Source organism: Thermobia domestica, chromosome 11 (genome assembly GCF_964235325.1).
Source record: "Thermobia domestica chromosome 11, izTheDome1.hap1.1, whole genome shotgun sequence".
Lineage (NCBI taxonomy): Eukaryota > Metazoa > Arthropoda > Insecta > Zygentoma > Lepismatidae > Thermobia > Thermobia domestica.
The window spans coordinates 218,903,647-218,929,785 of record NC_137464.1 but is presented as its reverse complement, the minus strand read 5'-3'; the positions used below and the strand labels follow the sequence as shown (position 1 = coordinate 218,929,785).

Here is a 26,139-nt window from a genome sequence, read left to right as displayed (position 1 = left end):
TGGTCCAGCGAGAATATCAATATAGTGGGAGAGTCTGTTGTTCAAACAACGAGCAAGCAACTTGTAATCACAATTCAGGAGAGTGATGGGTCGATAATGAGTAACACTTGTAGGGTGTGCTTGCTTAGGTATAAATACTGTGACACCAGGACTTCTATACAGTCTCTGTGGGTTGTTACTGAAATATTCCTTAACGAGACAGGTCAGTGTTTCACCAATTAGAGGGAAAAACTTAACATACCATTCTGCAGATATGCCATCTAGTCCTGGAGATTTACCTTTCGGAGCTGCGAGAACAGCGTGATGTACATCTTCAATACTAAAACTCGAACAAGAGATTGCTGCGCTGCATCATCAAGAATGCCAGAAAGTGAAGCAGATAATTCCTCAGACGTTGTAGTAGTGTCTGCAATACTATAAAGTTCTGAGTAGTGCATCCAAAACACATGTTTGATGGAAGCAACATCCTTATGAAGATGTCCGTCGTCATCTATGATTTGATGGATCCATTTTCCTTGGCCTCGTTTGATTTCTTTGAGGACATGATGTAATGATGGTTCTTCATCAGCATCTATTATGGGAACCTTGCTTCTGACCTTGATGCCAGCTACACGGCGGCGATGCAAATTGGGAAGCAAAGCTTGATAGCGCTTAACCTGAGAGAACATAGATAAGTCAGAAACAGCAGCACAGCGAGCTTCTCGCAAACACCTGGTATAAAAGTAATGCAGATTACGAAGATCTCTAGATTTTTCAGATGAGTACCACCGACAGAAACTTGCAAACCGTGGTTTGAAATAAGTATTCCACCAGTCGCCTACTGTGGGAAAGTATTGACGTTGCTTAAGCCAGTAACGCCATTTGGACTGAAACGCAGCACAAAATTGATCGTCTTCCAATAACGATGTGATGAATTGCCAATAACCCCTACCTCGTTCAACTCGTAGATCAGGAAAGCTGAAAGATACGATATAGGCTGAGTGATCAGAAAAGGAGGTGGGGGCAATTTCAACGTGCTTAATGCATGGTACCAACACAGGAGATACATATATGCGATCAAGGCGAGAGGCACTCTGGTGTGATAAATAAGTGTAATCCCGTGCTTGTGGCTTCAGACAGATCCATGTGTCTCGTAAATGAAGTCCATTGATTAACTCGTGGAGGGTATGGCAGTAGTTAAATCCCGGCGTTTGATTTTCAGGCCTTAAAACGCAATTATAATCTCCAGCCAAAATTAACCTTTCAACATTGGGTCCAAGCGACAGAGCAACGTCCTGAGAAAAGAAAGCATTTCGCCTGGTGCGAGCTTGTGAACCACTCGGAGAATAAATATTGACAAGATTGATGTCTCCTAGATTACCCCGTATTATTCGAGCAGAGGGATGGAACACAGGTGAAGAAAAATTTGTTGAATGTCGGTAAGCAATAGCTGTACCTGTGCCACTATTGTCAAAGTTATTTTCTATAGCATAGGATGGACTAAGATTTAAGTCAGAAATACCAACCTCTTGTAAAAGGGCAACGTCAATGCCCTCTATGCGCAAAAAGTCACAAAGAGCAAATTGCTTGGCGGAACTTTGCAAATTATTAATGTTAATCGTAGCAATTTTAAGCATCATCACACTGGTAAACACAGAAAACCACCGACACAAAAGAATGAGCAGAGAAGGTAAATATAGCGTCATAATTTCTGACAAGAGAAACAATAAAAGAAAGCTTAAAACATCTAAATGACATACATATCAATCTAACGTATTATAGAAGAAGAGACTAACGTGCTGTAAGATACTTAAACTGAATTCATTAAAATATAGCACATGTACTGTATTAAGAACCATATTACGACATAATGTCAGTATTTGGAGACAGAATAGACGCATTCGTGTCATTTTCAGACTTTTTAAATAGCTTTTGACTCAATTCATTACGCTTTGTACGCTTGCGTCGATTTCGATTGTCGTCACTAACTGTACTTACTTCCATGATAGGAGAAGCGACCTCCGACTCACTAGACTGAGATGGGGGGGAGGGAGCATGAAACCTTTCTCCAGGAGAACCACACTTTGCTTGGGAGCCAGGCGAGCAGCTTTCATTACAATTAACTGTCGTAGAAATCGGCGCAGAGGAGAGATCTTCTCCCCCAGGAACTGTTTCGAGATCAGAAACAGAATTAGGTGAAGGTGCATCAGATGGGAGTAGTAACGGCTGCGAACCATCTTGTTTTTCAGTGGAACAACTAAAACACGCACTTGCGGACGATTCTGAGAAACACTCTTAGCACTGTTCGGCTCGCAGGAAACATTCGTACTTGGTAGTTCCGGAAATTGAGAAGCGTCTATTGTAGGTACATTTGCGTCAGATGAGCACGGTACACTAGTGGTGGGTTTGTTCCAGTGTCGGGAAGGAATGGGCAAACTGTCAAATTTAGGCATAAGACGCTCTGCAGGATCGTTATTGCGAAATATAGGAGCTACCTTCCCTGCATAACTGTTCGGATCACTGGGAACTCGAAGGGGACAATTGGAGTACATATGAGCCCCATTGCACCTGAGACAGGTTCGGATCTGGTTGGGGTACGTGACACAAAACTTTTGTCCTTGGATGACAACAAAAGATGGAATAGGCCTTTTTACTTCCATACGTATTAATTTACGCCCGGTTCGTATAGGGTAAACATGATCAACGTAATATAGTTCATCAGAAATTTTTGAGATGAACCCATAGTCCCCAAGAACTTTCTTAATTTCAAAATCGTCAAGTTCCATTGGTGTACAAAGCAATTTAACTGTTATAATTTGCACATCAGCCCACAAAACTGGTACCGCATGTTGACCATCTGTATCACTATAGTACACAGTTCCGTCAGAAGCACGCAAAACGTTTTCACAAAGTTCTTCGGTACGCAGTTTCACATACAACAATTTACGATAAACATCCATTTCAATACTCAACACATCATCAACAGAAAACTTGAAAGAATCACTGAGCCACTGATGCAAACTCAAGGTACTTGGTCGCTTGTACAAACACCACCAAAATCATATTTTAATGTATTGACCCTTTTTAACGACATGGTTCATTCAACGAATTCACTCACAAAAATTACAAAGGAAAAAAAACGAAAAAAAAGAACAACAGCAAAACGAATGTTAAGGAAAGCACCGTTGAAGGTAAACACGTCAGAGCTTGTTGCACAGAGCGAAGACACGTCTACTCACTTCAACAACCAAACACAGTATGCCACTAGACCATGCCGGATATGTTGGTTACACTGTACAATAGAATATTTCAAATTTTGGATTTGCACATTGAATTGCTATTCATTGGTTGGTTATCATACCTCCAATTTATTAGAATCAATAGGTAGTAAACTGAAGTGTACATAGTCCAGATGGAATTCTGCTCGGATAAGTAAATTTTGCGTTTTATTGAACGAAATTAAGAAAATGATTATGCGGTATGCTAGTTTTTATAATAAATTATATTACATTGGGATCATTTTAGCAAACATTCCACATTAAAACTTGATTTCAATACAGCTCAGAAGCTATGAAGACACACGAGAATATAGATGTGTTGAAACAGCTTGTCTTTTCAGCAGAGCATAGAATTCACGAGACTTCTACAAAATATTGTCAATTTAATAGAAATAAGTGAAATTCAAGTACATCCGATGTATGAAATGGCGAGAGCAGCACGAGGGATATTGGTAGAGGTGGATTGAGGCAAACTCCGTGCAGGGAATGATATTTTAACATGGGTCTCTGTTATTCGAAAATAGACCAAATCTTTTACGCTGCATTATATTACAAGGACAAACTATAGTTTTTCATTCTTTGTTTATCCTTGTTTTTATGTTGACTCTGACTATTGCAACAAATTTTGTTCAATGACAAATATTCTATTGAGAATGAGGAAGGAAATGTCCAAAGTGGAATGGAAAATGTCCAAAGTGGTACGTTTTGTTATACAAAACTCTCAGCATATCACTTCGCTGAAGAGGACAAGGTGTCAAAAGGAGATCCCCAGCGACATGTCTTCCCGAGCAGTGAAGTGAATGGCCACCCCAGACCGTAGTGCGACTTCGGTCGAAATAATGGGGGGGGGGAAACTCAAACAGATCTTCCTCCCACACCTCGTGCAGACAATTTAATCCACCATAACTTAGAAAACATGAACACAGACGCCCAGGTTACACGTGGAAAACTCCTGATAAGCGACCATAACGCTTTTGCTTGACGCGAATTGTACCGCGATCACGTACCATGGACTATTGATGACTACAAACGTAGGACATGATCAGACAAATCATGTTTTGTGCTATTTCAATCCACGATCCGTGTGGGCGAACAAAGAAGTGTGTGGTTAGCAATATCTCGCCTAATATTGAAATATAACGGCGGTTGGTTGATCCAATGAGCTGCAATATCGTAGCTTTGAGTTGGTATTTTGCGGCCACTGCCCGTTATTCTGTCATGCCTTTAGAGTATCATATACGTGTTATGGTCAACGGTTTGTTTCCGATCAACGTAGTCGAGAATGATAATGCCCAGAGACATGACTGCAGGCGTTGTGTCATGGTTTAGGAAAATTAAGATGATGCTAAAGGCCTCCGTTGGTCTTCTTATTGTCCAGAAATGACCGTAACTGAGTATGTGTAGTTCGTCTTGGAGACAGGATTTGAAAGAAGTTTTACCCTCGAGTTTTGCCACAGAACTGAGTTATAAAGTGAACAAGAAGTCGTGAGATATTCCTCTTACTAAACCCATGAACCATCTGGTTGTATTCTATGCTACACCATAGCTGTTCTGAACATCAAAGAGGTCCAACGCCATATCAAACAGGTAAGGATTTTTTTTTAAATTTTCCATTCAATTGATGAGTCGGACTACGTCACTCGTGCTAGTAATACAATTGAGTTCTCGCGAGGCTATATGGTAGAGTTATCAGCGAAACTCTGAAGTGTCACTTATATCCAACATACAAAGAAGGAAATTAAATAAAATGGTCCACAATCACAGATATTATGTATGTTCAGCGTAATTCAGAGACGTTTTCACGTGCGATTTCAGACGTAGTTATAATTTGACTAACGTTGGATGTTAATATCCACAATTTAAAACCATATTCTTTATATTATTTGCATTACAAGATGCCACCAAACAGTTTTCCACAGGATTGTTCAAAGATTCAAACCTCATTTGCAGAAATCATACTAGGAGAGAATATCCTAGAAGTTATCATTCAGCTGATTTCCACTGAAATATTAAGTACTAAGATTGTATTTTTAAAATTCTTACCTATCTTCTTTTCTCCCAATATGTTTTTTAAAAAAACACAGCAGAATAGTGTAGGCTTATCTGTTTCAATATACTTGTTTCTGTCCATTCCAGTCCAAAACATGTGCAGTGTGTTTCTGAAAACGTAAATTTTTTCATCACGTGTTAGTGAAACTCTTAATACGACGCTGAGAGTAATTCTAAGGAGAGCTCATTATGTTTACACAAAATCAAAGTGTACATGAATCTCGTGGTAAGCTTAGGTATCATGTCGATTTTTCACGACTGTATATTATGAGAATGAATAATGGAATAACAATGTTTGTAAGTACTTATATCTGAAACACTGTTCAGTACTTCATTCCACAGTCCTCACAATTAAAATGAATTGTCACTTAATGAATGCAACACTAGGTGAAATCCTATGTAGAGGACACTAAACGCTATACATGAAGTGCTAGCTCAATTCAACCATGGAGTTGCCTAACTAGTACGTTTTATTGCAATAAGAACGAAATGAGTGTTTTTTATAATTGCATTTGTTTCGTATGCTTCTTTAATATTTCAATATGCAAACGAAAAGTACATGTGGTTTCCGTAGTGTAGTGGTTATCACGTGCGCCTCACACGCGCAAGGTCCCCGGTTCGATCCCGGGCGGAAAGAAATTTCGGTATTTTATAAGTCGTACAAATTTTTCATGACAATTTCCTTTTAAATTTTGTCTGAATAATGTAGGCTTTGGGTTATTAGTATATGTTTATACAGTATACGCTACAAGAATTGTATTATCACGTCATTAGTAGACATTTAAATTTAGAATACTATTGTCCAATGTAGTGTTTATTATGTGCAACAAGATGCCATTTGAAAACTTCAACAATCTTATTTCTTACGTTGTAAGAACTGTTGAAGGATAAAAGCAAGAAAATTAAAATAGTAATCAGAATAAATTTCCCGTATGATATAAAATAAAATGATAAATCATATGGAACATGAAGATTAAAATAAATAACATGATGATGGTGAATATATATTGGAGAGAGCTTGTTTTCACTTCCAATGTTATTGATTTTGTAAAAGTCAGTGTTAGTTTTGTCAATTGGGTCTATGCTTAGATTTTAGTATCATGCGAAAATGGGGATAATTCAATAGAAGCTGGTAATACAGTATCACTGGAGTAAGAATATATATCGTAAAGTTATACAGAAATAATGGTAATTCGAAAGTTGCTAAGTTAAGTTCTGGAAGAAACGAGAAACCTAAAATAGGAGAAATTGTTGACAAAATTTTCCGGCACCGGGAATCGAACCCGGGCCTCCTGGGTGAGAGCCAGGTATCCTAGCCACTAGACCATGCCGGATATGTTGGTTACACTGTACAATAGAATATTTCAAATTTTGGATTTGCACATTGAATTGCTATTCATTGGTTGGTTATCATACCTCCAATTTATTAGAATCAATAGGTAGTAAACTGAAGTGTACATAGTCCAGATGGAATTCTGCTCGGATAAGTAAATTTTGCGTTTTATTGAACGAAATTAAGAAAATGATTATGCGGTATGCTAGTTTTTATAATAAATTATATTACATTGGGATCATTTTAGCGAACATTCCACATTAAAACTTGATTTCAATACAGCTCAGAAGCTATGAAGATACACGAGAATATAGATGTGTTGAAACAGCTTGTCTTTTCAGCAGAGCATAGAATTCACGAGACTTCTACAAAATATTGTCAATTTAATAGAAATAAGTGAAATTCAAGTACATCCGATGTATGAAATGGCGAGAGCAGCACGAGGGATATTGGTAGAGGTGGATTGAGGCAAACTCCGTGCAGGGAATGATATTTTAACATGGGTCTCTGTTATTCGAAAATAGACCAAATCTTTTACGCTGCATTATATTACAAGGACAAACTATAATTTTTCATTCTTTGTTTATCCTTGTTTTTATGTTGACTCTGACTATTGCAACAAATTTTGTTCAATGACAAATATTCTATTGAGAATGAGGAAGGAAATGTCCAAAGTGGAATAGAAAATTTCCAAAGTGGTACGTTTCGTTATACAAAACTCTCAGCATATCACTTCGCTGAAGAGGACAAGGTGTCAAAAGGAGATCCCCAGCGACATGTCTTCCCGAGCAGTGAAGTGAATGGCCACCCCAGACCGTAGTGCGACTTCGGTCGAAATAATGGGGGGGGGGAAACTCAAACAGATCTTCCTCCCACACCTCGTGCAGACAATTTAATCCACCATAACTTAGAAAACATGAACACAGACGCCCAGGTTACACGTGGAAAACTCCTGATAAGCGACCATAACGCTTTTGCTTGACGCGAATTGTACCGCGATCACGTACCATGGACTATTGATGACTACAAACGTAGGACATGATCAGACAAATCATGTTTTGTGCTATTTCAATCCACGATCCGTGTGGGCGAACAAAGAAGTGTGTGGTTAGCAATATCTCGCCTAATATTGAAATATAACGGCGGTTGGTTGATCCAATGAGCTGCAATATCGTGGCTTTGAGTTGGTATTTTGCGGCCACTGCCCGTTATTCTGTCATGCCTTTAGAGTATCATATACGTGTTATGGTCAACGGTTTGTTTCCGATCAACGTAGTCGAGAATGATAATGCCCAGAGACATGACTGCAGGCGTTGTGTCATGGTTTAGGAAAATTAAGATGATGCTAAAGGCCTCCGTTGGTCCTCTCATTGTCCAGAAATGACCGTAACTGAGTATGTGTAGTTCGTCTTGGAGACAGGATTTGAAAGAAGTTTTAGCCTCGAGTTTTGCCACAGAACTGAGTTATAAAGTGAAAAAGAAGTCGTGAGGTATTCCTCTTGCTAAACCCATGAACCATCTGGTTGTATTCTATGCTACACCATAGCTGTTCTGATCACAAAAGGTCATTTATATCCAACATACAAAGAAGGAAATTAAATAAAATGGTCCACAATCACAGATATTATGTATGTTCAGCGTAATTCAGAGACGTTTTCACGTGCGATTTCAGACGTAGTTATAATTTGACTAACGTTGGATGTTAATATCCACAATTTAAAACCATATTTTATATATTATTTGCATTACAAGATGCCACCAAACAGTTTTCCACAGGATTGTTCAAAGGTTCAAACCTCATTTGCAGAAATCATACTAGGAGAGAATATCCTAGAAGTTATCATTCAGCTGATTTCCACTGAAATATTAAGTACTAAGATTGTATTTTTAAAATTCTTACCTATCTTCTTTTCTCCCAATATGTTTTTTAAAAAAACACAGCAGAATAGTGTAGGCTTATCTGTTTCAATATACTTGTTTCTGTCCATTCCAGTCCAAAACATGTCCAGTGTGTTTCTGAAAACGTAAATTTTTTCATCACGTGTTAGTGAAACTCTTAATACGACGCTGAGAGTAATTCTAAGGAGAGCTCATTATGTTTACACAAAATCAAAGTGTACATGAATCTCGTGGTAAGCTTAGGTATCATGTCGATTTTTCACGACTGTATATTATGAGAAAGAATAATGGAATAACACTGTTTGTACGTACTTATATCTGAAACACTGTTCAGTACTTCATTCCACAGTCCTCACAATTAAAATGAATTGTCACTTAATGAATGCAACACTAGGTGAAATCCTATGTAGAGGACACTAAACGCTATACATGAAGTGCTAGCTCAATTCAACCATGGAGTTGCCTAACTAGTACGTTTTATTGCAATAAGAACGAAATGAGTGTTTTTTATAATTGCATTTGCTTCGTATGCTTCTTTAATATTTCAAACTGCAAATGAAAAGTACATGTGGTTTCCTTAGTGTAGTGGTTATCACGTGCGCCTCACACGCGCAAGGTCCCCGGTTCGAACCCGGGCGGAAACAAATTTCGGTATTTTATAAGTCGTACAAATTTTTCATGGCAATTTCCTTTTAAATTTTGTCTGAGTAATGTAGGCTTTAGGTTATTAGTATATGTTTATACAGTATACGCTACAAAAATTGTATTATCACGTCATTAGTAGACATTTAAATTTAGAGTACTATTGTCCAATGTAGTGTTTATTATGTGCAACAAGATGCCATTTGAAAACTTCAACAATCTTATTTCTTACGTTGTAAGAACTGTTGAAGAATAAAAGCAAGAAAATTAAAATAGTAATCAGAATAAATTTCCCTTATGATATAAAATAAAATGATAAATCATATGGAACATGAATATTAAAATAAATAACATGATGATGGTGAATATATATTGGAGAGAGCTTGTTTTCACTTCCAATGTTATTGATTTTGTAAAAGTCGGTGTTAGTTTTGTCAATTGGGTCTATGCTTAGATTTTAGTATCATGCGAAAATGGGGATAATTCAATAGAAGCTGGTAATACAGTATCACTGGAGTAAGAATATATATCGTAAAGTTATACAGAAATAATGGTAATTCGAAAGTTGGTAGGTTAAGTTCTGGAAGAAAAGAGAAACCTAAAATAAGAGAAATTGTTGACAAAATTATCCGGCACCGGGAATCGAACCCGGGCCTCCTGGGTGAGAGCCAGGTATCCTAGCCACTAGACCATGCCGGATATGTTGATTACACTGTACAATAGAATATTTCAAAGTTTGGATTTGCACATTGAATTGCTATTCATTGGTTGGTTATCATACCTCCAATTTATTAGAATCAATAGGTAGTAAACTGAAGTGTGCATAGTCCAGATGGAATTCTGCTCGGATAAGTAAATTTTGCGTTTTATTGAACGAAATTAAGAAAATGATTATGCGGTATGCTAGTTTTTATAATAAATTATATTACATTGGGATCATTTTAGCGAACATTCCACATTAAAACTTGATTTCAATACAGCTCAGAAGCTATGAAGATACACGAGAATATAGATGTGTTGAAACAGCTTGTCTTTTCAGCAGAGCATAGAATTCACGAGACTTCTACAAAATATTGTCAATTTAATAGAAATAAGTGAAATTCAAGTACATCCGATGTATGAAATGGCGAGAGCAGCACGAGTGCAGGGAATGATATTTTAACATGGGTCTCTGTTATTCGAAAATAGACCAAATCTTTTACGCTGCATTATATTACAAGGACAAACTATAGTTTTTCATTCTTTGTTTATCCTTGTTTTTATGTTGACTCTGACTATTGCAACAAATTTTAGTTCAATGACAAATATTCTATTGAGAATGAGGAAGGAAATGTCCAAAGTGGAATGGAAAATGTCCAAAGTGGTAAGTTTCGTTATACAAAACTCTCAGCATATCACTTCGCTGAAGAGGACAAGGTGTCAAAAGGAGATCCCCAGCGACATGTCTTCCCGAGCAGTGAAGTGAATGGCCACCCCAGACCGTAGTGCGACTTCGGTCAAAATAACGGGGGGAAACTCAAACAGATCTTCCTCCCACACCTCGTGCAGACAATTTAATCCACCATAACTTAGAAAACATGAACACAGACGCCCAGGTTACACGTGGGAAACTCCTGATAAGCGACCATAACGCTTTTGCTTGACGCGAATTGTACCGCGATCACGTACCATGGACTATTGATGACTACAAACGTAGGACATGATCAGACAAATCATGTTTTGTGCTATTTCAATCCACGATCCGTGTGGGCGAACAAAGAAGTGTGTGGTTAGCAATATCTCGCCTAATATTGAAATATAACGGCGGTTGGTTGATCCAATGAGCTGCAATATCGTGGCTTTGAGTTGGTATTTTGCGGCCACTGCCCGTTATTCTGCCATGCCTTTAGAGTACCATATACGTGTTATGGTCAACGGTTTGTTTCCGATCAACGTAGTCGAGAATGATAATGCCCAGAGACATGACTGCAGGCGTTGTGTCATGGTTTAGGAAAATTAAGATGATGCTAAAGGCCTCCGTTGGTCCTCTCATTGTCCAGAAATGACCGTAACTGAGTATGTGTAGTTCGTCTTGGAGACAGGATTTGAAAGAAGTTTTAGCCTCGAGTTTTGCCACAGAACTGAGTTATAAAGTGAACAAGAAGTCGTGAGATATTCCTCTTGCTAAACCCATGAACCATCTGGGTGTATTCTATGCTACACCATAGCTGTTCTGAACACCAAAGAGGTCCAACGCCATATCAAACAGGTAAGGATTTTTCTTAAATTTTCCATTCAATTGATGAGTCGAACTACGTCACTCGTGCTAGTAATACAATTGAGTTCTCGCGAGGCTATATGGTAGAGTTATCAGAGAAACTCTGAAGTGTCATTTATATCCAACTTACAAAGAAGGAAATTAAATAAAATGGTCCACAATCACAGATATTATGTATGTTCAGCGTAATTCAGAGACGTTTTCACGTGCGATTTCAGACGTAGTTATAATTTGACTAACGTTGGATGTTAATATCCACAATTTAAAACCATATTCTTTATATTATTTGCATTACAAGATGCCACCAAACAGTTTTCCACAGGATTGTTCAAAGGTTCAAACCTCATTTGCAGAAATCATACTAGGAGAGAATATCCTAGAAGTTATCATTCAGCTGATTTCCACTGAAATATTAAGTACTAAGATTGTATTTTTAAAATTCTTACCTATCTTCTTTTCTCCCAATATGTTTTTTAAAAAAACACAGCAGAATAGTGTAGGCTTATCTGTTTCAATATACTTGTTTCTGTCCATTCCAGTCCAAAACATGTCCAGTGTGTTTCTGAAAACGTAAATTTTTTCATCACGTGTTAGTGAAACTCTTAATACGACGCTGAGAGTAATTCTAAGGAGAGCTCATTATGTTTACACAAAATCAAAGTGTACATGAATCTCGTGGTAAGCTTAGGTATCATGTCGATTTTTCACGACTGTATATTATGAGAATGAATAATGGAATAACAATGTTTGTAAGTACTTATACCTGAAACACTGTTCAGTACTTCATTCCACAGTCCTCACAATTAAAATGAATTGTCACTTAATGAATGCAACACTAGGTGAAATCCTATGTAGAGGACGCTAAACGCTATACATGAAGTGCTAGCTCAATTCAACCATGGAGTTGCCTAACTAGTACGTTTTATTGCAATAAGAACGAAATGAGTGTTTTTTATAATTGCATTTGTTTTGTATGCTTCTTTAATATTTCAATCTGCAAATGAAAAGTACATGTGGTTTCCGTAGTGTAGTGGTTATCACGTGCGCCTCACACGCGCAAGGTCCCCGGTTCGATCCCGGGCGGAAACAAATTTCGGTATTTTATAAGTCGTACAAATTTTTCATGACAATTTCCTTTTAAATTTTGTCTGAATAATGTAGGCTTTGGGTTATTAGTATATGTTTATACAGTATACGCTACAAGAATTGTATTATCACGTCATTAGTAGACATTTAAATTTAGAATACTATTGTCCAATGTAGTGTTTATTATGTGCAACAAGATGCCATTTGAAAACTTCAACAATCTTATTTCTTACGTTGTAAGAACTGTTGAAGGATAAAAGCAAGAAAATTAAAATAGTAATCAGAATAAATTTCCCGTATGATATAAAATAAAATGATAAATCATATGGAACATGAAGATTAAAATAAATAACATGATGATGGTGAATATATATTGGAGAGAGCTGGTTTTCACTTCCAATGTTATTGATTTTGTAAAAGTCGGTGTTAGTTTTGTCAATTGGGTCTATGCTTAGATTTTAGTATCATGCGAAAATGGGGATAATTCAATAGAAGCTGGTAATACAGTATCACTGGAGTAAGAATATATATCGTAAAGTTATACAGAAATAATGGTAATTCGAAAGTTGCTAAGTTAAGTTCTGGAAGAAACGAGAAACCTAAAATAGGAGAAATTGTTGACAAAATTTTCCGGCACCGGGAATCGAACCCGGGCCTCCTGGGTGAGAGCCAGGTATCCTAGCCACTAGACCATGCCGGATATGTTGGTTACACTGTACAATAGAATATTTCAAATTTTGGATTTGCACATTGAATTGCTATTCATTGGTTGGTTATCATACCTCCAATTTATTAGAATCAATAGGTAGTAAACTGAAGTGTACATAGTCCAGATGGAATTCTGCTCGGATAAGTAAATTTTGCGTTTTATTGAACGAAATTAAGAAAATGATTATGCGGTATGCTAGTTTTTATAATAAATTATATTACATTGGGATCATTTTAGCGAACATTCCACATTAAAACTTGATTTCAATACAGCTCAGAAGCTATGAAGATACACGAGAATATAGATGTGTTGAAACAGCTTGTCTTTTCAGCAGAGCATAGAATTCACGAGACTTCTACAAAATATTGTCAATTTAATAGAAATAAGTGAAATTCAAGTACATCCGATGTATGAAATGGCGAGAGCAGCACGAGGGATATTGGTAGAGGTGGATTGAGGCAAACTCCGTGCAGGGAATGATATTTTAACATGGGTCTCTGTTATTCGAAAATAGACCAAATCTTTTACGCTGCATTATATTACAAGGACAAACTATAGTTTTTCATTCTTTGTTTATCCTTGTTTTTATGTTGACTCTGACTATTGCAACAAATTTTGTTCAATGACAAATATTCTATTGAGAATGAGGAAGGAAATGTCCAAAGTGGAATGGAAAATGTCCAAAGTGGTACGTTTCGTTATACAAAACTCTCAGCATATCACTTCGCTGAAGAGGACAAGGTGTCAAAAGGAGATCCCCAGCGACGTCTTCCCGAGCAGTGAAGTGAATGGCCACCCCAGACCGTAGTGCGACTTCGGTCAAAATAACGGGGGGAAACTCAAACAGATCTTCCTCCCACACCTCGTGCAGACAATTTAATCCACCATAACTTAGAAAACATGAACACAGACGCCCAGGTTACACGTGGGAAACTCCTGATAAGCGACCATAACGCTTTTGCTTGACGCGAATTGTACCGCGATCACGTACCATGGACTATTGATGACTACAAACGTAGGACATGATCAGACAAATCATGTTTTGTGCTATTTCAATCCACGATCCGTGTGGGCGAACAAAGAAGTGTGTGGTTAGCAATATCTCGCCTAATATTGAAATATAACGGCGGTTGGTTGATCCAATGAGCTGCAATATCGTGGCTTTGAGTTGGTATTTTGCGGCCACTGCCCGTTATTCGGTCATGCCTTTAGAGTATCATATACGTGTTATGGTCAACGGTTTGTTTCCGATCAACGTAGTCGAGAATGATAATGCCCAGAGACATGACTGCAGGCGTTGTGTCATGGTTTAGGAAAATTAAGATGATGCTAAAGGCCTCCGTTGGTCCTCTTATTGTCCAGAAATGACCGTAACTGAGTATGTGTAGTTCGTCTTGGAGACAGGATTTGAAAGAAGTTTTAGCCTCGAGTTTTGCCACAGAACTGAGTTATAAAGTGAACAAGAAGTCGTGAGATATTCCTCTTGCTAAACCCATGAACCATCTGGTTGTATTCTATGCTACACCATAGCTGTTCTGAACACCAAAGAGGTCCAACGCCATATCAAACAGGTAAGGATTTTTTTTAAAATTTTCCATTCAATTGATGAGTCGGACTACGTCACTTGTGCTAGTAATACAATTGAGTTCTCGCGAGGCTATATGGTAGAGTTATCAGAGAAACTCTGAAGTGTCATTTATATCCAACTTACAAAGAAGGAAATTAAATAAAATGGTGCACAATCACAGATATTATGTATGTTCAGCGTAATTCAGAGACGTTTTCACGTGCGATTTCAGACGTAGTTATAATTTGACTAACGTTGGATGTTAATATCCACAATTTAAAACCATATTCTTTATATTATTTGCATTACAAGATGCCACCAAACAGTTTTCCACAGGATTGTTCAAAGATTCAAACCTCATTTGCAGAAATCATACTAGGAGAGAATATCCTAGAAGTTATCATTCAGCTGATTTCCACTGAAATATTAAGTACTAAGATTGTATTTTTAAAATTCTTACCTATCTTCTTTTCTCCCAATATGTTTTTTAAAAAAACACAGCAGAATAGTGTAGGCTTATCTGTTTCAATATACTTGTTTCTGTCCATTCCAGTCCAAAACATGTCCAGTGTGTTTCTGAAAACGTAAATTTTTTCATCACGTGTTAGTGAAACTCTTAATACGACGCTGAGAGTAATTCTAAGGAGAGCTCATTATGTTTACACAAAATCAAAGTGTACATGAATCTCTTGGTAAGCTTAGGTATCATGTCGATTTTTCACGACTGTATATTATGAGAATGAATAATGGAATAACACTGTTTGTAAGTACTTATATCTGAAACACTGTTCAGTACTTCATTCCACAGTCCTCACAATTAAAATGAATTGTCACTTAATGAATGCAACACTAGGTGAAATCCTATGTAGAGGACACTAAACGCTATACATGAAGTGCTAGCTCAATTCAAGCATGGAGTTGCCTAACTAGTACGTTTTATTGCAATAAGAACGAAATGAGTGTTTTTTATAATTGCATTTGTTTTGTATGCTTCTTTAATATTTCAATCTGCAAATGAAAAGTACATGTGGTTTCCGTAGTGTAGTGGTTATCACGTGCGCCTCACACGCGCAAGGTCCCCGGTTCGATCCCGGGCGGAAACAAATTTCGGTATTTTATAAGTCGTACAAATTTTTCATGACAATTTCCTTTTAAATTTTGTCTGAATAATGTAGGCTTTGGGTTATTAGTATATGTTTATACAGTATACGCTACAAGAATTGTATTATCACGTCATTAGTAGACATTTAAATTTAGAATACTATTGTCCAATGTAGTGTTTATTATGTGCAACAAGATGCCATTTGAAAACTTCAACAATCTTATTTCTTACGTTGTAAGAACTGTTGAAGGATAAAAGCAAGAAAATTAAAATAGTAATCAGAATAAATTTCCCGTATGATATAAAATAAAATGATAAATCATATGGAACATGAAGATTAAAATAAATAACATGATGATGGTGAATATATATTGGAGAGAGCTGGTTTTCACTTCCAATGTTATTGATTTTGTAAAAGTCGGTGTTAGTTTTGTCAATTGGGTCTATGCTTAGATTTTAGTATCATGCGAAAATGGGGATAATTCAATAGAAGCTGGTAATACAGTATCACTGGAGTAAGAATATATATCGTAAAGTTATACAGAAATAATGGTAATTCGAAAGTTGCTAAGTTAAGTTCTGGAAGAAACGAGAAACCTAAAATAGGAGAAATTGTTGACAAAATTTTCCGGCACCGGGAATCGAACCCGGGCCTCCTGGGTGAGAGCCAGGTATCCTAGCCACTAGACCATGCCGGATATGTTGGTTACACTGTACAATAGAATATTTCAAATTTTGGATTTGCACATTGAATTGCTATTCATTGGTTGGTTATCATACCTCCAATTTATTAGAATCAATAGGTAGTAAACTGAAGTGTACATAGTCCAGATGGAATTCTGCTCGGATAAGTAAATTTTGCGTTTTATTGAACGAAATTAAGAAAATGATTATGCGGTATGCTAGTTTTTATAATAAATTATATTACATTGGGATCATTTTAGCGAACATTCCACATTAAAACTTGATTTCAATACAGCTCAGAAGCTATGAAGATACACGAGAATATAGATGTGTTGAAACAGCTTGTCTTTTCAGCAGAGCATAGAATTCACGAGACTTCTACAAAATATTGTCAATTTAATAGAAATAAGTGAAATTGAAGTACATCCGATGTATGAAATGGCGAGAGCAGCACGAGGGATATTGGTAGAGGTGGATTGAGGCAAACTCCGTGCAGGGAATGATATTTTAACATGGGTCTCTGTTATTCGAAAATAGACCAAATCTTTTACGCTGCATTATATTACAAGGACAAACTATAGTTTTTCATTCTTTGTTTATCCTTGTTTTTATGTTGACTCTGACTATTGCAAGAAATTTTGTTCAATGACAAATATTCTATTGAGAATGAGGAAGGAAATGTCCAAAGTGGAATGGAAAATGTCCAAAGTGGTACGTTTCGTTATACAAAACTCTCAGCATATCACTTCGCTGAAGAGGACAAGGTGTCAAAAGGAGATCCCCAGCGACGTCTTCCCGAGCAGTGAAGTGAATGGCCACCCCAGACCGTAGTGCGACTTCGGTCAAAATAACGGGGGGAAACTCAAACAGATCTTCCTCCCACACCTCGTGCAGACAATTTAATGCACCATAACTTAGAAAACATGAACACAGACGCCCAGGTTACACGTGGGAAACTCCTGATAAGCGACCATAACGCTTTTGCTTGACGCGAATTGTACCGCGATCACGTACCATGGACTATTGATGACTACAAACGTAGGACATGATCAGACAAATCATGTTTTGTGCTATTTCAATCCACGATCCGTGTGGGCGAACAAAGAAGTGTGTGGTTAGCAATATCTCGCCTAATATTGAAATATAACGGCGGTTGGTTGATCCAATGAGCTGCAATATCGTGGCTTTGAGTTGGTATTTTGCGGCCACTGCCCGTTATTCGGTCATGCCTTTAGAGTATCATATACGTGTTATGGTCAACGGTTTGTTTCCGATCAACGTAGTCGAGAATGATAATGCCCAGAGACATGACTGCAGGCGTTGTGTCATGGTTTAGGAAAATTAAGATGATGCTAAAGGCCTCCGTTGGTCCTCTTATTGTCCAGAAATGACCGTAACTGAGTATGTGTAGTTCGTCTTGGAGACAGGATTTGAAAGAAGTTTTAGCCTCGAGTTTTGCCACAGAACTGAGTTATAAAGTGAACAAGAAGTCGTGAGATATTCCTCTTGCTAAACCCATGAACCATCTGGTTGTATTCTATGCTACACCATAGCTGTTCTGAACACCAAAGAGGTCCAACGCCATATCAAACAGGTAAGGATTTTTTTTAAAATTTTCCATTCAATTGATGAGTCGGACTACGTCACTTGTGCTAGTAATACAATTGAGTTCTCGCGAGGCTATATGGTAGAGTTATCAGAGAAACTCTGAAGTGTCATTTATATCCAACTTACAAAGAAGGAAATTAAATAAAATGGTCCACAATCACAGATATTATGTATGTTCAGCGTAATTCAGAGACGTTTTCACGTGCGATTTCAGACGTAGTTATAATTTGACTAACGTTGGATGTTAATATCCACAATTTAAAACCATATTCTTTATATTATTTGCATTACAAGATGCCACCAAACAGTTTTCCACAGGATTGTTCAAAGATTCAAACCTCATTTGCAGAAATCATACTAGGAGAGAATATCCTAGAAGTTATCATTCAGCTGATTTCCACTGAAATATTAAGTACTAAGATTGTATTTTTAAAATTCTTACCTATCTTCTTTTCTCCCAATATGTTTTTTAAAAAAACACAGCAGAATAGTGTAGGCTTATCTGTTTCAATATACTTGTTTCTGTCCATTCCAGTCCAAAACATGTCCAGTGTGTTTCTGAAAACGTAAATTTTTTCATCACGTGTTAGTGAAACTCTTAATACGACGCTGAGAGTAATTCTAAGGAGAGCTCATTATGTTTACACAAAATCAAAGTGTACATGAATCTCTTGGTAAGCTTAGGTATCATGTCGATTTTTCACGACTGTATATTATGAGAATGAATAATGGAATAACACTGTTTGTAAGTACTTATATCTGAAACACTGTTCAGTACTTCATTCCACAGTCCTCACAATTAAAATGAATTGTCACTTAATGAATGCAACACTAGGTGAAATCCTATGTAGAGGACACTAAACGCTATACATGAAGTGCTAGCTCAATTCAACCATGGAGTTGCCTAACTAGTACGTTTTATTGCAATAAGAACGAAATGAGTGTTTTTTATAATTGCATTTGTTTTGTATGCTTCTTTAATATTTCAATCTGCAAATGAAAAGTACATGTGGTTTCCGTAGTGTAGTGGTTATCACGTGCGCCTCACACGCGCAAGGTCCCCGGTTCGATCCCGGGCGGAAACAAATTTCGGTATTTTATAAGTCGTACAAATTTTTCATGACAATTTCCTTTTAAATTTTGTCTGAATAATGTAGGCTTTGGGTTATTAGTATATGTTTATACAGTATACGCTACAAGAATTGTATTATCACGTCATTAGTAGACATTTAAATTTAGAATACTATTGTCCAATGTAGTGTTTATTATGTGCAACAAGATGCCATTTGAAAACTTCAACAATCTTATTTCTTACGTTGTAAGAACTGTTGAAGGATAAAAGCAAGAAAATTAAAATAGTAATCAGAATAAATTTCCCGTATGATATAAAATAAAATGATAAATCATATGGAACATGAAGATTAAAATAAATAACATGATGATGGTGAATATATATTGGAGAGAGCTGGTTTTCACTTCCAATGTTATTGATTTTGTAAAAGTCGGTGTTAGTTTTGTCAATTGGGTCTATGCTTAGATTTTAGTATCATGCGAAAATGGGGATAATTCAATAGAAGCTGGTAATACAGTATCACTGGAGTAAGAATATATATCGTAAAGTTATACAGAAATAATGGTAATTCGAAAGTTGCTAAGTTAAGTTCTGGAAGAAACGAGAAACCTAAAATAGGAGAAATTGTTGACAAAATTTTCCGGCACCGGGAATCGAACCCGGGCCTCCTGGGTGAGAGCCAGGTATCCTAGCCACTAGACCATGCCGGATATGTTGGTTACACTGTACAATAGAATATTTCAAATTTTGGATTTGCACATTGAATTGCTATTCATTGGTTGGTTATCATACCTCCAATTTATTAGAATCAATAGGTAGTAAACTGAAGTGTACATAGTCCAGATGGAATTCTGCTCGGATAAGTAAATTTTGCGTTTTATTGAACGAAATTAAGAAAATGATTATGCGGTATGCTAGTTTTTATAATAAATTATATTACATTGGGATCATTTTAGCGAACATTCCACATTAAAACTTGATTTCAATACAGCTCAGAAGCTATGAAGATACACGAGAATATAGATGTGTTGAAACAGCTTGTCTTTTCAGCAGAGCATAGAATTCACGAGACTTCTACAAAATATTGTCAATTTAATAGAAATAAGTGAAATTCAAGTACATCCGATGTATGAAATGGCGAGAGCAGCACGAGGGATATTGGTAGAGGTGGATTGAGGCAAACTCCGTGCAGGGAATGATATTTTAACATGGGTCTCTGTTATTCGAAAATAGACCAAATCTTTTACGCTGCATTATATTACAAGGACAAACTATAGTTTTTCATTCTTTGTTTATCCTTGTTTTTATGTTGACTCTGACTATTGCAACAAATTTTGTTCAATGACAAATATTCTATTGAGAATGAGGAAGGAAATGTCCAAAGTGGAATGGAAAATGTCCAAAGTGGTACGTTTCGTTATACAAAACTCTCAGCATATCACTTCGCTGAAGAGGACAAGGTGTCAAAAGGAGATCCCCAGCGACGTCTTCCCGAGCAGTGAAGTGAATGGCCACCCCAGACCGTAGTGCGACTTCGGTCAAAATAACGGGGGGAAACTCAAACAGATCTTCCTCCCACACCTCGTGCAGACAATTTAATCCACCATAACTTAGAAAACATGAACACAGACGCCCAGGTTACACGTGGGAAACTCCTGATAAGCGACCATAACGCTTTTGCTTGACGCGAATTGTACCGCGATCACGTACCATGGACTATTGATGACTACAAACGTAGGACATGATCAGACAAATCATGTTTTGTGCTATTTCAATCCACGATCCGTGTGGGCGAACAAAGAAGTGTGTGGTTAGCAATATCTCGCCTAATATTGAAATATAACGGCGGTTGGTTGATCCAATGAGCTGCAATATCGTGGCTTTGAGTTGGTATTTTGCGGCCACTGCCCGTTATTCGGTCATGCCTTTAGAGTATCATATACGTGTTATGGTCAACGGTTTGTTTCCGATCAACGTAGTCGAGAATGATAATGCCCAGAGACATGACTGCAGGCGTTGTGTCATGGTTTAGGAAAATTAAGATGATGCTAAAGGCCTCCGTTGGTCCTCTTATTGTCCAGAAATGACCGTAACTGAGTATGTGTAGTTCGTCTTGGAGACAGGATTTGAAAGAAGTTTTAGCCTCGAGTTTTGCCACAGAACTGAGTTATAAAGTGAACAAGAAGTCGTGAGATATTCCTCTTGCTAAACCCATGAACCATCTGGTTGTATTCTATGCTACACCATAGCTGTTCTGAACACCAAAGAGGTCCAACGCCATATCAAACAGGTAAGGATTTTTTTTTAAATTTTCCATTCAATTGATGAGTCGGACTACGTCACTTGTGCTAGTAATACAATTGAGTTCTCGCGAGGCTATATGGTAGAGTTATCAGAGAAACTCTGAAGTGTCATTTATATCCAACTTACAAAGAAGGAAATTAAATAAAATGGTCCACAATCACAGATATTATGTATGTTCAGCGTAATTCAGAGACGTTTTCACGTGCGATTTCAGACGTAGTTATAATTTGACTAACGTTGGATGTTAATATCCACAATTTAAAACCATATTCTTTATATTATTTGCATTACAAGATGCCACCAAACAGTTTTCCACAGGATTGTTCAAAGATTCAAACCTCATTTGCAGAAATCATACTAGGAGAGAATATCCTAGAAGTTATCATTCAGCTGATTTCCACTGAAATATTAAGTACTAAGATTGTATTTTTAAAATTCTTACCTATCTTCTTTTCTCCCAATATGTTTTTTAAAAAAACACAGCAGAATAGTGTAGGCTTATCTGTTTCAATATACTTGTTTCTGTCCATTCCAGTCCAAAACATGTCCAGTGTGTTTCTGAAAACGTAAATTTTTTCATCACGTGTTAGTGAAACTCTTAATACGACGCTGAGAGTAATTCTAAGGAGAGCTCATTATGTTTACACAAAATCAAAGTGTACATGAATCTCTTGGTAAGCTTAGGTATCATGTCGATTTTTCACGACTGTATATTATGAGAATGAATAATGGAATAACACTGTTTGTAAGTACTTATATCTGAAACACTGTTCAGTACTTCATTCCACAGTCCTCACAATTAAAATGAATTGTCACTTAATGAATGCAACACTAGGTGAAATCCTATGTAGAGGACACTAAACGCTATACATGAAGTGCTAGCTCAATTCAACCATGGAGTTGCCTAACTAGTACGTTTTATTGCAATAAGAACGAAATGAGTGTTTTTTATAATTGCATTTGTTTTGTATGCTTCTTTAATATTTCAATCTGCAAATGAAAAGTACATGTGGTTTCCGTAGTGTAGTGGTTATCACGTGCGCCTCACACGCGCAAGGTCCCCGGTTCGATCCCGGGCGGAAACAAATTTCGGTATTTTATAAGTCGTACAAATTTTTCATGACAATTTCCTTTTAAATTTTGTCTGAATAATGTAGGCTTTGGGTTATTAGTATATGTTTATACAGTATACGCTACAAGAATTGTATTATCACGTCATTAGTAGACATTTAAATTTAGAATACTATTGTCCAATGTAGTGTTTATTATGTGCAACAAGATGCCATTTGAAAACTTCAACAATCTTATTACTTACGTTGTAAGAACTGTTGAAGGATAAATGCAAGAAAATTAAAATAGTAATCAGAGTAAATTTCCCGTATGATATAAAATAAAATGATAAATCATATGGAACATGAAGATTAAAATAAATAACATGATGATGGTGAATATATATTGGAGAGAGCTTGTTTTCACTTCCAATGTTATTGATTTTGTAAAAGTCGGTGTTAGTTTTGTCAATTGGGTCTATGCTTAGATTTTAGTATCATGCGAAAATGGGGATAATTCAATAGAAGCTGGTAATACAGTATCACTGGAGTAAGAATATATATCGTAAAGTTATACAGAAATAATGGTAATTCGAAAGTTGCTAAGTTAAGTTCTGGAAGAAACGAGAAACCTAAAATAGGAGAAATTGTTGACAAAATTTTCCGGCACCGGGAATCGAACCCGGGCCTCCTGGGTGAGAGCCAGGTATCCTAGCCACTAGACCATGCCGGATATGTTGGTTACACTGTACAATAGAATATTTCAAATTTTGGATTTGCACATTGAATTGCTATTCATTGGTTGGTTATCATACCTCCAATTTATTAGAATCAATAGGTAGTAAACTGAAGTGTACATAGTCCAGATGGAATTCTGCTCGGATAAGTAAATTTTGCGTTTTATTGAACGAAATTAAGAAAATGATTATGCGGTATGCTAGTTTTTATAATAAATTATATTACATTGGGATCATTTTAGCGAACATTCCACATTAAAACTTGATTTCAATACAGCTCAGAAGCTATGAAGATACACGAGAATATAGATGTGTTGAAACAGCTTGTCTTTTCAGCAGAGCATAGAATTCACGAGACTTCTACAAAATATTGTCAATTTAATAGAAATAAGTGAAATTCAAGTACATCCGATGTATGAAATGGCGAGAGCAGCACGAGGGATATTGGTAGAGGTGGATTGAGGCAAACTCCGTGCAGGGAATGATATTTTAACATGGGTCTCTGTTATTCGAAAATAGACCAAATCTTTTACGCTGCATTATATTACAAGGACAAACTATAGTTTTTCATTCTTTGTTTATCCTTGTTTTTATGTTGACTCTGACTATTGCAACAAATTTTGTTCAATGACAAATATTCTATTGAGAATGAGGAAGGAAATGTCCAAAGTGGAATGGAAAATGTCCAAAGTGGTACGTTTCGTTATACAAAACTCTCAGCATATCACTTCGCTGAAGAGGACAAGGTGTCAAAAGGAGATCCCCAGCGACGTCTTCCCGAGCAGTGAAGTGAATGGCCACCCCAGACCGTAGTGCGACTTCGGTCAAAATAACGGGGGGAAACTCAAACAGATCTTCCTCCCACACCTCGTGCAGACAATTTAATCCACCATAACTTAGAAAACATGAACACAGACGCCCAGGTTACACGTGGGAAACTCCTGATAAGCGACCATAACGCTTTTGCTTGACGCGAATTGTACCGCGATCACGTACCATGGACTATTGATGACTACAAACGTAGGACATGATCAGACAAATCATGTTTTGTGCTATTTCAATCCACGATCCGTGTGGGCGAACAAAGAAGTGTGTGGTTAGCAATATCTCGCCTAATATTGAAATATAACGGCGGTTGGTTGATCCAATGAGCTGCAATATCGTGGCTTTGAGTTGGTATTTTGCGGCCACTGCCCGTTATTCGGTCATGCCTTTAGAGTATCATATACGTGTTATGGTCAACGGTTTGTTTCCGATCAACGTAGTCGAGAATGATAATGCCCAGAGACATGACTGCAGGCGTTGTGTCATGGTTTAGGAAAATTAAGATGATGCTAAAGGCCTCCGTTGGTCCTCTTATTGTCCAGAAATGACCGTAACTGAGTATGTGTAGTTCGTCTTGGAGACAGGATTTGAAAGAAGTTTTAGCCTCGAGTTTTGCCACAGAACTGAGTTATAAAGTGAACAAGAAGTCGTGAGATATTCCTCTTGCTAAACCCATGAACCATCTGGTTGTATTCTATGCTACACCATAGCTGTTCTGAACACCAAAGAGGTCCAACGCCATATCAAACAGGTAAGGATTTTTTTTTAAATTTTCCATTCAATTGATGAGTCGGACTACGTCACTTGTGCTAGTAATACAATTGAGTTCTCGCGAGGCTATATGGTAGAGTTATCAGAGAAACTCTGAAGTGTCATTTATATCCAACTTACAAAGAAGGAAATTAAATAAAATGGTCCACAATCACAGATATTATGTATGTTCAGCGTAATTCAGAGACGTTTTCACGTGCGATTTCAGACGTAGTTATAATTTGACTAACGTTGGATGTTAATATCCACAATTTAAAACCATATTCTTTATATTATTTGCATTACAAGATGCCACCAAACAGTTTTCCACAGGATTGTTCAAAGATTCAAACCTCATTTGCAGAAATCATACTAGGAGAGAATATCCTAGAAGTTATCATTCAGCTGATTTCCACTGAAATATTAAGTACTAAGATTGTATTTTTAAAATTCTTACCTATCTTCTTTTCTCCCAATATGTTTTTTAAAAAAACACAGCAGAATAGTGTAGGCTTATCTGTTTCAATATACTTGTTTCTGTCCATTCCAGTCCAAAACATGTCCAGTGTGTTTCTGAAAACGTAAATTTTTTCATCACGTGTTAGTGAAACTCTTAATACGACGCTGAGAGTAATTCTAAGGAGAGCTCATTATGTTTACACAAAATCAAAGTGTACATGAATCTCGTGGTAAGCTTAGGTATCATGTCGATTTTTCACGACTGTATATTATGAGAAAGAATAATGGAATAACACTGTTTGTACGTACTTATATCTGAAACACTGTTCAGTACTTCATTCCACAGTCCTCACAATTAAAATGAATTGTCACTTAATGAATGCAACACTAGGTGAAATCCTATGTAGAGGACACTAAACGCTATACATGAAGTGCTAGCTCAATTCAACCATGGAGTTGCCTAACTAGTACGTTTTATTGCAATAAGAACGAAATGAGTGTTTTTTAAAATTGCATTTGCTTCGTATGCTTCTTTAATATTTCAAACTGCAAATGAAAAGTACATGTGGTTTCCTTAGTGTAGTGGTTATCACGTGCGCCTCACACGCGCAAGGTCCCCGATTCGAACCCGGGCGGAAACAAATTTCGGTATTTTATAAGTCTTACAAATTTTTCATGACAATTTCCTTTTAAATTTTGTCTGAATAATGTAGGCTTTAGGTTATTAGTATATGTTTATACAGTATACGC

General features: G+C 36.9%; 13 non-coding genes across 13 annotated transcripts; 7 read left to right on the top strand and 6 right to left on the bottom strand.

Annotated features, from left to right (window-relative positions):
- Window positions 1–5,870: 5,870 nt before the first annotated feature.
- Window positions 5,871–5,943, top strand: TRNAV-CAC (transfer RNA valine (anticodon CAC)). Its single transcript has one exon. It is a non-coding gene; the product is annotated as a tRNA-Val (tRNA).
- Window positions 5,944–6,568: 625 nt separating this feature from the next.
- TRNAE-CUC (transfer RNA glutamic acid (anticodon CUC)) lies at window positions 6,569–6,640 on the bottom strand. The gene has a single exon. It is a non-coding gene; the product is annotated as a tRNA-Glu (tRNA).
- A 2,469-nt stretch (window positions 6,641–9,109) lies between these two features.
- On the top strand, window positions 9,110–9,182 carry TRNAV-CAC (transfer RNA valine (anticodon CAC)). The gene has a single exon. It is a non-coding gene; the product is annotated as a tRNA-Val (tRNA).
- A 625-nt stretch (window positions 9,183–9,807) lies between these two features.
- Window positions 9,808–9,879, bottom strand: TRNAE-CUC (transfer RNA glutamic acid (anticodon CUC)). Its single transcript has one exon. It is a non-coding gene; the product is annotated as a tRNA-Glu (tRNA).
- Window positions 9,880–12,453: 2,574 nt separating this feature from the next.
- Window positions 12,454–12,526, top strand: TRNAV-CAC (transfer RNA valine (anticodon CAC)). The gene has a single exon. It is a non-coding gene; the product is annotated as a tRNA-Val (tRNA).
- A 625-nt stretch (window positions 12,527–13,151) lies between these two features.
- Window positions 13,152–13,223, bottom strand: TRNAE-CUC (transfer RNA glutamic acid (anticodon CUC)). Its single transcript has one exon. It is a non-coding gene; the product is annotated as a tRNA-Glu (tRNA).
- Window positions 13,224–15,829: 2,606 nt separating this feature from the next.
- Window positions 15,830–15,902, top strand: TRNAV-CAC (transfer RNA valine (anticodon CAC)). The gene has a single exon. It is a non-coding gene; the product is annotated as a tRNA-Val (tRNA).
- A 625-nt stretch (window positions 15,903–16,527) lies between these two features.
- TRNAE-CUC (transfer RNA glutamic acid (anticodon CUC)) lies at window positions 16,528–16,599 on the bottom strand. Its single transcript has one exon. It is a non-coding gene; the product is annotated as a tRNA-Glu (tRNA).
- A 2,606-nt stretch (window positions 16,600–19,205) lies between these two features.
- On the top strand, window positions 19,206–19,278 carry TRNAV-CAC (transfer RNA valine (anticodon CAC)). Its single transcript has one exon. It is a non-coding gene; the product is annotated as a tRNA-Val (tRNA).
- A 625-nt stretch (window positions 19,279–19,903) lies between these two features.
- Window positions 19,904–19,975, bottom strand: TRNAE-CUC (transfer RNA glutamic acid (anticodon CUC)). The gene has a single exon. It is a non-coding gene; the product is annotated as a tRNA-Glu (tRNA).
- Window positions 19,976–22,581: 2,606 nt separating this feature from the next.
- TRNAV-CAC (transfer RNA valine (anticodon CAC)) lies at window positions 22,582–22,654 on the top strand. The gene has a single exon. It is a non-coding gene; the product is annotated as a tRNA-Val (tRNA).
- A 625-nt stretch (window positions 22,655–23,279) lies between these two features.
- Window positions 23,280–23,351, bottom strand: TRNAE-CUC (transfer RNA glutamic acid (anticodon CUC)). The gene has a single exon. It is a non-coding gene; the product is annotated as a tRNA-Glu (tRNA).
- A 2,606-nt stretch (window positions 23,352–25,957) lies between these two features.
- Window positions 25,958–26,030, top strand: TRNAV-CAC (transfer RNA valine (anticodon CAC)). The gene has a single exon. It is a non-coding gene; the product is annotated as a tRNA-Val (tRNA).
- The last annotated feature ends 109 nt before the right edge of the window (window positions 26,031–26,139 follow it).